General features: G+C 32.9%; 1 pseudogene; it reads right to left on the bottom strand.

Moving 5' to 3' along the window:
* Nucleotides 1-5,667: 5,667 nt before the first annotated feature.
* LOC109098614 overlaps nt 5,668-10,712 on the bottom strand; it is a 44,135-nt pseudogene continuing 39,090 nt past the window's right edge.

Genomic DNA, 10,712 nt, shown 5'->3' with positions numbered 1-10,712 from the left:
GTTTATCCCAGATAATTTTTAATAATGGGAAAACGTTGTTCTGCGTTTTAGGCTAAGTAGCCTGACTGGTAGACAGGTTTCGGAATTTCAATTTATGCATTTATAAACACTGACTGAATTAACGCTGAGATATGCATATGTAATATGCAGTAATATCCTTTAAAATGTAATAAAACTCTTTAAAACAACAGGTGCAGCGCTCGCGACGAGCACGCGACCATCTGTCATCTTAGACAAAATATATAACGTAGCCTATGACTTTCCACGTTTTTTTTAGGTATTTTGTAATGTAATAGAAAAACGAACTATATAAAATGAATATGTATTTAATAAAATAATTAAATGAATATAATACAATTAATATTTGTAAAATGCTGTTTTCAAATGTTAATACTACCCAGCGCGATAGTTTCTGCAGCAATGAATGGATTGTTTATGTTTATTTAGTGAGGCAATGAGTGAGGTTGTTTTTGGTTGTCTGTTCGCTCATCTTCCACACGCAGAGAGCACGCAGCAGGTTTTAATACTTAGAAATGTTGCTACCTAACTCTTGTCAACTTCGTCTGAAATATACTACAATAAGATTTTAAAATATCAGAAAAACCACAAAAGTGCGTTTATTAACGGCTCTTTTCATAACCCCTGCACCAAACAATTTTAAGTGCAATGCGCAGTTTTCCCTGTTGGTGGCAGTAACGAAAGAAGTAATTTATTGTGCCATAACTTTTATTATGCCAAAAAAAAAAAAAAAAAAAAAAACGCAACACGAGACCACGTGCAGAGGAAGAAAGTCGCATCTTGATCAGAGCTTCCACCAAAAAGATACAGGTAACTTAGCAGGTTAATTTCTGTCATGTTCACTATTCAAATGCACACTGTTGCTCATGATAAACGGTTTTTAATAGTGATTTTATAACTACATATGAAGCAATTATGACTATGCAAACTTTGCAAAGGGGCAGCTACCAGATGTAACACCTTAAAGAAATAAATTTCAGTCAAGCTCATATAACAAGATAATATTTAACTTATATCGCAGCCTTAATTATTTAAATATTTAAATTAAATAGGCCTATATATATTTTTTTAATGTACGGTTTATTACCATTGCCAATATTATTTGCCTTTATAAGGAGTAAATAAAAGACTGTGCAAAGACATAATCCTAATATATTAATAAAAAGCATTCGTCAGTTAATTGACAGATGAGATGTTAGAAGTCTAGAATTTAGATTTAAAAAGATAACCGGACCAAAAATGAAAATTCACTTGTTATTGTCAAACTCTAATGTCATGTCAGCTAATGATTTTCTATCTTCTGTGGTCTGTCATGCTCGAAAAAGGACAAAATATCATAAAATCACTGTTACTGTGTTCTAGAACCGCCACAGAATTATTTTTTTTTTAAACAGCATGAGATGCAGAGAATTATAGCCTTGTATTAGCATCCTCTACAATCCAGCAAACACAGAAGCCTAATTACACATTTACATTTAAGCCAAAGCAAAGGAAATGCTGCCCACTTGCAGGATTCGATTCGCAGGGTTGATTATTTCTAACCCAAACTCTTATGAAAGAGCTTTAAATGGTGAGGCCATTCATCTGTGCAAGACAGCATAAAAGAAGGTATTATCATAGAATGAAACTTAATGTACTGATGCCTCTGGGAGAAGTTCATACTGTAAGTATGCATCAGTAGAAGGCATAAGATCCAAGTTCCAGAACACTGTGTTAAGATCCCTCAAGCGCTGTCCAAGTTCAGTTCTCAACCAATTAAAGGGGAATCAGGAGGGGGTTGGTCGCTGATGGAGAGACGCGCACCGACGGGAGCACAAAGCTTGCTTTCTCTTCCATACACACAAGTAATTTGGATATTTTCAGAGGACTTTGGAGAGAAATGCACATGCACCACAGTGGTGATTAGAGCAGCAAACACTTGCAATAGATTATATAACAGCCACCTCTAACACAAAGGGACCAATTTTGCCTTGAAAAAGAGGTCTGTTCAACATCATAGTGGCAGAGAGATCCAGAGGAACGAGACAAATAGGGGAGCGCAAGGACACGCAGATATGATTATCAGAAATTGCTCCAAACTTTTCCACCCAAATGGAAGTACAGTAGTCTAATTTGTCAAATTCTCAGATCAATCTGAAAGCTGTGGTCAGCCCTCTGGGAAAAAAAAAAAAAAGGATTTGTTTAGAGGTTTGTATGATGCAACAGCATGTAAAACTGTCTATTTCCATGCTAAATAACAACAAGCTTGTGAATCGTTCATGCAAAAATAATGACTATTTGTTATATTCGGAAGTAAAGTAACCGTGAAAGTGAGGTTTATAAATAGGTCAGCCATAATAATTGAACGTTCAGGCTGTGTTCTGAAGTGTTGCAGAAACGAATTGTTGATTCTGTGCAGGTTTAAGTCAGTTTAACTTAACAGGGCCGTAATTTCTAAATCAATCTAAGTCAAAGGCAAAAGGATCAGGGTACATTGACTAGTCTAGATTTCAAATCTTTGAAAGATATTTTGTGTAAACTAGATATTCTGATCACACACACACACACACACACACACACACACACACATATATATAGTTTTCTCTATATATACAGTAAGGGAACTTTGTTAATCAAGTAAGTCTTTTACTGTTAAAACTACAAAAATAGTTTTGTACAATATACAGTCTCATTTTTCTAATGGTCCTGGGCCAGCATAAGCTGCAGTGTGGACCAGACTTGATGGTGCAAGTCAAACACTATCATCAGCAAGACTGTTTGAAAGAAGAGGGAGTATTTGATACACTTGACCGTGTCTGTGTGCTTTTGAAACTTCTTTAGATGTCTCAAGAGGCAGTGTTGTGATTATTTTCAAATAGTGCCTATAGTATCTACGACAGTGGGGATTCAAATGACACTTTGAAGCTGGGTGTATACATGGACCCTCTGAAAACTTCAATGTGCAGACACATCATAAATGCATCTCTTGGGAGACCAGACAATTGTTTTTGGTTTTACAGAAAACAAAGCAGTACCAGACATAATATAGAGAGGGATTTACAGTAGTTTGTGTCTGTCTGGAGGGCAAAAAAAAAAAAAACTAGATATCAAATTTTGAAGTTTTTGGGAATTGGTTGATTTTTAGTGGTCAGTCACTACGAGACAAATAAACAACAAGCTGTTAGATGTGCAGTGGTTGTTTAAACTCTAGACAAACAAGACAGGTTAAGCTAATTAAATAAAATTTTAATTAACAGTATTTGAATTTGTATTAACAGTATTTTATTAATTTATAATATAATAAATATTAACTAACAAATTTTGTTTTTAAACTGAAAATAAACTGAAAAAAACTAAAATAAAAAATCTAAATTGAATTAATGAAAAAATAAAACTAATAAAAATTATAGAAGTACAGAGTTAATAAAATTAAGGTGACTGAAAATGTAAGAATGAGTAATAAAGTTAAAATAATTAAGCTCATAATTAATAATAAATTAATATGAATAAATACTATAATAGTATGCAAATAATATTAAAATAACACGGGGAGTATGAGCAAGTATACCATTAATACAGAAACAAAGGTATAGATTTATGAAGAAAGAAGAACCAGTCCTTTCTGTTAAAACTTTTTTATTAAGTTGCTCAACAACTAGCGGAACAAATAACTAAAAGTTCAAATCAGACATAGATATGAAATAGTATGGACTTTATCTAAACTAACAATATATCATATATGTCCTGAAATATGTGTGAACTTGCACAACCTGGATCAAAAATAGAAACATTTTCAAGGATAAACATTCAAGACATCAACAGAGGCCCAGGTTTTTTAATTTTAATTTAATTTTTTTTTTTTATAACAAATTAACAAAAAAAAAGTCTATAGTGAGTAACACCTCCACAATCTAATGCATAAAGTACCACTGTATTATTAAAAAATATATACTACTGTAAACTGATCAAGTGTAAGTGGTAATATCAGAGGGAAATCCAGTAAGTATATGCAATACCATTTATATGATAAATTATGATCAGATACACCTTTAATTGAAACAACAAATAAAAAAGTTCTGGAAATGTGCTGCAATAATCTCCCTCCTGGGGAAATCCTATATGTCAGTTTCTGGTGCAAATAATGATTTGGTTTGTCAATGAACATGAATGAATATTCAAGTCACATAACTCTTCAGTTTTGGGAGTTTCTTTGGGTGCAAATTAGCAATTATTGAAAGATGAAGAGAGAATGTGTGGACAGAGAATAACAAATTAGACTCAAATAACTGAAAGCTGAACATTATATAAATTCACATGAATAATCTCTAACATCAATGTCAGTTTAGTCATTAGGAACTTACGATCAATAACAAACAAACAACAGATTCACTAATGAAATGCTAATGAAGGAGCAAGAAATACAAAATTATAAAAATGCAATGCTTTCAAGAAATTCAGGTTACCTGGCTCAAATGTCTACAGACAAAATTCTGTACCTGCTGATTCCCTTTTTAATAGAAAACAATCTTGACTAAACAACTTTTATTCTTATTTATCAATAGAAGCACCTCTTTTCTTCATAAATCCACCATAACACTTAAAGGGATAGTTCACCCCAAAATTTTAATTCTGTTATTATTTCTTCACCCTCAATATTTTTTCTGTCGATGACAAAATTTTTATATATATATATATATATATAATATATATATATATATATATATATATATTTTGTTTTTTTTTTTTTTTTTTTTTTTACTTAAAAAGGGGGGAAATCACTGTAAATGTGGTTTAAACAACATGTGCACTATATTCCAAGTCTTTTGAAGCCACATCATAGTTTTATGTGAGAAACAGACTAAAATATAGTGGTTATTCATTGATAATCAACATCATTTACTCAAATCTGATCCTTCTTTTTTTCATATTTACTCAAAACTGAAATTGCATAGCTTTTACCATTTATTGTCATGTATGTAGTAACCCAGTGGTTCCCAATCCTGGTCCTGAAGAACCCCTAACACTGCACGCTTTGGTGTCTCTCTTATCTCTGACACACACATTTGAGGTCTTGGAGGCTTCACTAATGAGCTGATGAGTTGAATCAGGTGTGTTTGAATAGGGAGACATCTAAAATGTGCAGTGTTGGGGACTCCAGGACCAGGATTGGGAACCACTGTAGTAACCGAACATTTGAGGATTTTGGTAGAACGTAACATGAACTTTTGAAGAGGGCAGGATTTTTGGTTTTTTCCTCACACAAACCTATCACATGGCTTCAGAAGACTTGGAATCAGTGTTGTTATTATTAACTAAAACTATTAAAAACTTTGAATGAAATAAAATAAATAGAAATAAAAAACCTGACAAAATCACATAACAAAATTACTAAAACTAAAATGAAAATTAACAATGAAAGTATAAAAAACAAAGGTAATTTAAAATATTAATTTAAACTATGATAAGTATAAGTATCTCTAAAATAAAACATATTGGAATAGAGCAAAAACGTCATATGAACCACGTTTATGGTGCTTTTTGTAGTTGGCAAGAAAATTGGCAAGAGTATGTAAGGATTGTGCTAAAAAGCTATTTGGTTATTTGCACAATTATTTTGGTGGACCATCCCTTTAAAACCAAAAATTCCACTCTCTCACTCTTCCTCGTTCGTCATGTCTCTGTCTTGCCCCTGCAGGTTGTTTTTTGCCGCTTCCTGTGATTTGTGGAGGGGTGTGGGCACACCTGTCCCGTCCTCTCTGAGTTGAGATCCAGCTCCTCGAAGGAAGAAACGCTGGAGGTGTCGCTTCTCTCCACATGGTCAAAGTCCCAGTGTTGATCTCCATCTCTGTTTGAGTGCATCTGCATGGTGGGCGGGGCAGGTGAGGTGTCCCGGCTTTCCGAGGGGGGCAGGCAGCTCACGGAACTGCAGCTCGCTGTGGGAGTCAGCACCTGTGTGTCACACACCCACACAAACACAAGAGGTGATTCATTTCGCCATAGTGTCACAGCGAGCAAGCAGCACCTCCGCTAATGAAAGCGTCTCCTGTATGGCTAGCATACAAAAACTATAAAATATTTCTAAAACTCCTGCCCTCCTCGTCTCTTAACATCTTCTCATTTTAAAGTACAAAACAGACACATTCTCTTGTGTTTAATCAGCTACTCCAGGTTGTTTCTGGAGTGGTGCTACTTGCTAATAAGCATTTGTGCGTGTGTTCGTGGAAGGGAGATGATGAGTGTTTGGAGACCTGCATGGGTGTTGGCATTGGTGATGTGAACACAACCTTTGCAGATAACAAGATTTCTGCTCGCCTGTTTAAAACTCACTGCCATCATGCTAACATACTGGCATTCAGCTTGCTATGGGTCTTAGTATTTTTTAAGCACACATTATTAGCGGTTGCCTATTTTTCGCGTCCCTCCCTCCAATGCACATCTCCTGATTTTTCCCCTGTTTTATCATCTAGGAGAAAACCGGTACATGTTCTTCTAAATAAGTCTTATGTGGTTTAATCTTTAGATGCCTTTGACCACCTAGCAACCATTCAAAACACCCTAGCACTGGATAGCAATATGCAGAAGACATCTTGAACATCGTTAGGAAATGCATAGCAGCATGGTGGTCTTCACTCAATATTTTCTTTATTAACATAGAATCTAGTTTTTCTCTCTTCTTTTTTTTCATGTATGAAAAAGTTAATTTTTAAAAAACACAACAGATGCACACTTTTTTAAAAAAAGGGGAAAACACCAATATTTTGATCATTATTGTGGGTATCACCTTTACATGGCTGATTTTAAAATTCTATACCATTTTGCCTAAATAAATAAAAAAAATTAAAATCTAAAATCAGTCATTCTGAAATGCTATACCAGTGTTGCTATTAACTAAACATTAAAGCAAATAAAAAAAAGTTGTAGTAATATAAATTATTTAAATGAAAACTTAAATGAAAATTAGATATCTTGCCTTGGCAACTGGCCGAAATAAAATACATAAACAAATGTATATATAAAAAATGAATAAAAATAAAAAGAATTTTTAGTTAAAAAACTAATAAAAAGCACATAAAATTACTAAAACTTAAACTAAAATTATAATATTAACTTGAAATAATTCAATAGTATCATAATAGTATTGAAATAATTCTAAAACAACACTCAAGATTTTCTTCAGAAATGTAAAATATAGTTTTTTAATTCTAATTTCTGCATGAAAAAATCCATGTTTTGAAATTTGCACAAATATTAAAATTCAGCCCAGTAACGATAATCTGATAATTATTATGATCAAATTAATCTGATATTAAACTAATATTAAAAATCTATACTATTTTGTCTAAACGAAAAAATTATAATTTTAAATGCTACACACAAAGTAGCCTTTACATGAAAAATTTATATTCTGAGATTTACTAAATATTATATTTAACATTTATTTATTTATTTTTTAAGATTAAGTGAGGGTTAGATGACAGCAAAGGTAATCTAAATGTAAAAACGGGAATTGATTAAATGATACATTAAAAAGAATCGGAAATATCAGCCAATTAATTGATATGGTACTGATATAGGTACCGTATCTAAACTATGAAACATAGTACTTCCTATTAAAACATAATCTTCTGTATCCCTGTAGGATACACAGGAGTTTTTAGACACACACAGAGTCAGTGACAGTATGAGAGAGGACAGACAGACAGAACTAACAGATTGAGAGAGGTGCCACACAGCCTGAGCTTCACTGAGAGGTGTGTGTTTGTGTGTGTGCTCATGCTGCTAGTGAAGGAGACCCTGCACGCTCACACTCAGAGTGTCAGGGTGACAAATGTGTCAGGACCGCCTGCATCTCTGCTTTTTTTTTCTGCTTATGTCAGTGCTTCTAAGATGAAGGGATGTTTTGTGTGTCTATTAGATGGCCGTTCACTTAGTGTTTATCTGCCTCCTGCTCTTCCTGTCACTGTGGCATTTTTTAAGTAGGGACGGACAGACTAGATGAAGGGAGGATAGTGAGGGATGACAGGGATGTGTGTGAAAGTGAGAGGAATAAAGATGAAGAGACTGGTAGTGTCGGAGAGAGAGAACAAAGTGTCCTTCATATGCCATCAGCATGCGTGTTACATTTTATACATTTTGCTTCATATCTCACAAACTATTACAAATGTGAGACAGTATAATAGCAGCACTGAAATATATTGTATTTAGAAAGACTCAATGAAGAATAGACTCAAAGAATGAATTTAGGCTCATCTTTTTAATTGTTTACCACAACGCTTTCTGCAGGAAATAGCTTATTTGTTGCATGCAAAGTTTTGTAATATGCACTCTATAATGAGCCTAATTTACATAGAACGAGAAAGCTGTTTACACTAAAAAATGCATATTAAATGTAGCGCTATTTCTAAGAATTGAATGCATATTTAAAACTGGAATGCAAGTGCTTTTTCTGAATTGAAAACGAAAATTTAATTAATGTACTGTTTCTCAAACAAGGTTGTAAGAATATTACACATTATTTTTTTGAAGTATAAAATTAAGCTTAAAATTATTTTCACCTTTTTAATTTGAGGAATAATATGTGTTTAAAGCACACATTACAATTATTACAATTATTATTTTAAAAGGAACCATTAAAAAGTATGTTCAGTTCTTTTTATTAAAATATATTTATTAACTGATAAATCAAGACGAGTTTTTAGTTAATATACTGTAATGGAATAATGATATTACTTCATAAAACACAGTTAAAGATTCAATATGTCATAGTATTCAATATCATAATATTGTTATAATATTACATTTTTTAACCAGTGATACAGATTTTGCCCTGACATCACAAAATCTGCTTCCAGATAGCTAAAACTCCATCATAAAATAGTAGTTCATTTGACCCTCGGGGGCATCCAAACTGAAAAGAAGTAAAGATCTGGACAATTGCAAAAAGAATTGTAAAATGAAATCTAATTTGTCTCAAAATTGTTTTTGTTGTTAATTTCTTACAAAGTAATGCAATCACATTCAAGATTCAAGATTTATTATTTGTCACATACATGGTTATATGGAGAGCATATGACCAGCAGTGAAATGTAAGTCAGGTCTACTCCATGGACAGTGCAATTATTAAAGAATACAAACACAAGAAAATTATATATAAATATGGTATGTAAAAAGTAAGATAAAAAACAATAAAATAAAATCTTACTAATAAAATCTGCAGGACAGTAGGCTATACTGTAGACTTAATAAATATTAAGATGAGCAGGAATGTACAAGACAAGAATGTGCAATCACTCCTTTGTGATTTTGAAATTTAAGGTTTATTTAAAGTGTAAGAATTGCCCTTGGGTTCCATATGTGCCGACCCTCCTCACACGACACACAACCACAGACAGAGAGAGACCTTGCTATGTAAAGCACATTTCAGTGCAATAGTCCACTTTGACAAAACTCATTTTGAAGCTGTTTCGTGAACAGCATCTTTCACCAGGGAACAGATGTTGAATGCTTAAATCTGAGCAGCGAGGTCAGCTTCACGCCACTTCAGCAAAACACAGCGTTTCCTTCGGCATGACAACTAAAACATCACTTGACAACATCACATGCAGTATCTGCTTAAATGCACAGCTGACACAGCGCTGAAACATAACACTAAGTTAGTTTAATTATTGCATTTTAACTCAATCTTCAAAAAGAGATGCTAGTGCACATTAATAATTAAACGGTCAGTCATTTCTGACTTTACAGCTTCAGTGAAACATCCCTGGCAATTTCAAAACACAGCGGCAGACATCTGCTCAGGAGACAATCAGAAATCGTGAGAGCTTCACAATCAAGGACTATAAAAGCTGTTTTTTTTTTGTTTTTTTTTAGTTCACATCTGTTCTCTACACTTTGTGTCACTACAGGCACACTGCTGACAGATTTCTGCTCATTAAAAATGGAAAAATTATTTCACAAAAAAAAGTGTCATTTCTCTGTATACTGTTATGTACACTAATAAATCATTGCACATGTTTATTTTGATACCAGAAAGACAGACCGACAGAAATTACAGAAATAAAAGTGGGGGAAATATATATATATATATTTCTATATGGAAAATCACATTTCTACTTTGACTACTACTTTTAATATTGCCATAAATTCTGAAATGGTTTATCAGTAATGGGCGATGACAATTATTAACTGCCTTCCTGTTGTTTAAACAGTAGAACAATGGTGCTAGCAACCCTAAAGTCATTGGTTTGATTGCTAGGAAATGCATAAACTGAAAACAGGTAGCTGGAATGCAAAAATAAAATGCTTTGGATAGCGTCTGCCAAATGCATAAATGGAAATTTTTAAATAAATGTTATATACTGTTTTTTTTTTTTTGTCCAAACAACAGTGGACCCCATTCACTTTCATTGTATGAACCAAAAAAAAAAAAAAGTGACGACAAATTAATTTTTATTTTTGGGTGAACTATCCCTTTAACTTGCCTAAAATATGTAGAAACTTTAAATAAGAAAGTACTTTATACCTTAAATACTTTAGAAATATATAATTTACGTTTATATAATAAGCCAATACTGAAAAACACACTTAATAATATTTTACTTATGTTGATAAATACATTTCTAGTGCATTCCAACATGTTTTCAGATTCACTACATTTTCATGTTAGTTTCTAAAGTTACAAACCAACCATAGCAAGTAACCTTACTTCTTAGCAA

Source organism: Cyprinus carpio, chromosome A11 (genome assembly GCF_018340385.1).
Source record: "Cyprinus carpio isolate SPL01 chromosome A11, ASM1834038v1, whole genome shotgun sequence".
NCBI lineage: Eukaryota > Metazoa > Chordata > Actinopteri > Cypriniformes > Cyprinidae > Cyprinus > Cyprinus carpio.
This window is presented reverse-complemented; position numbering and strand designations above follow the sequence as displayed.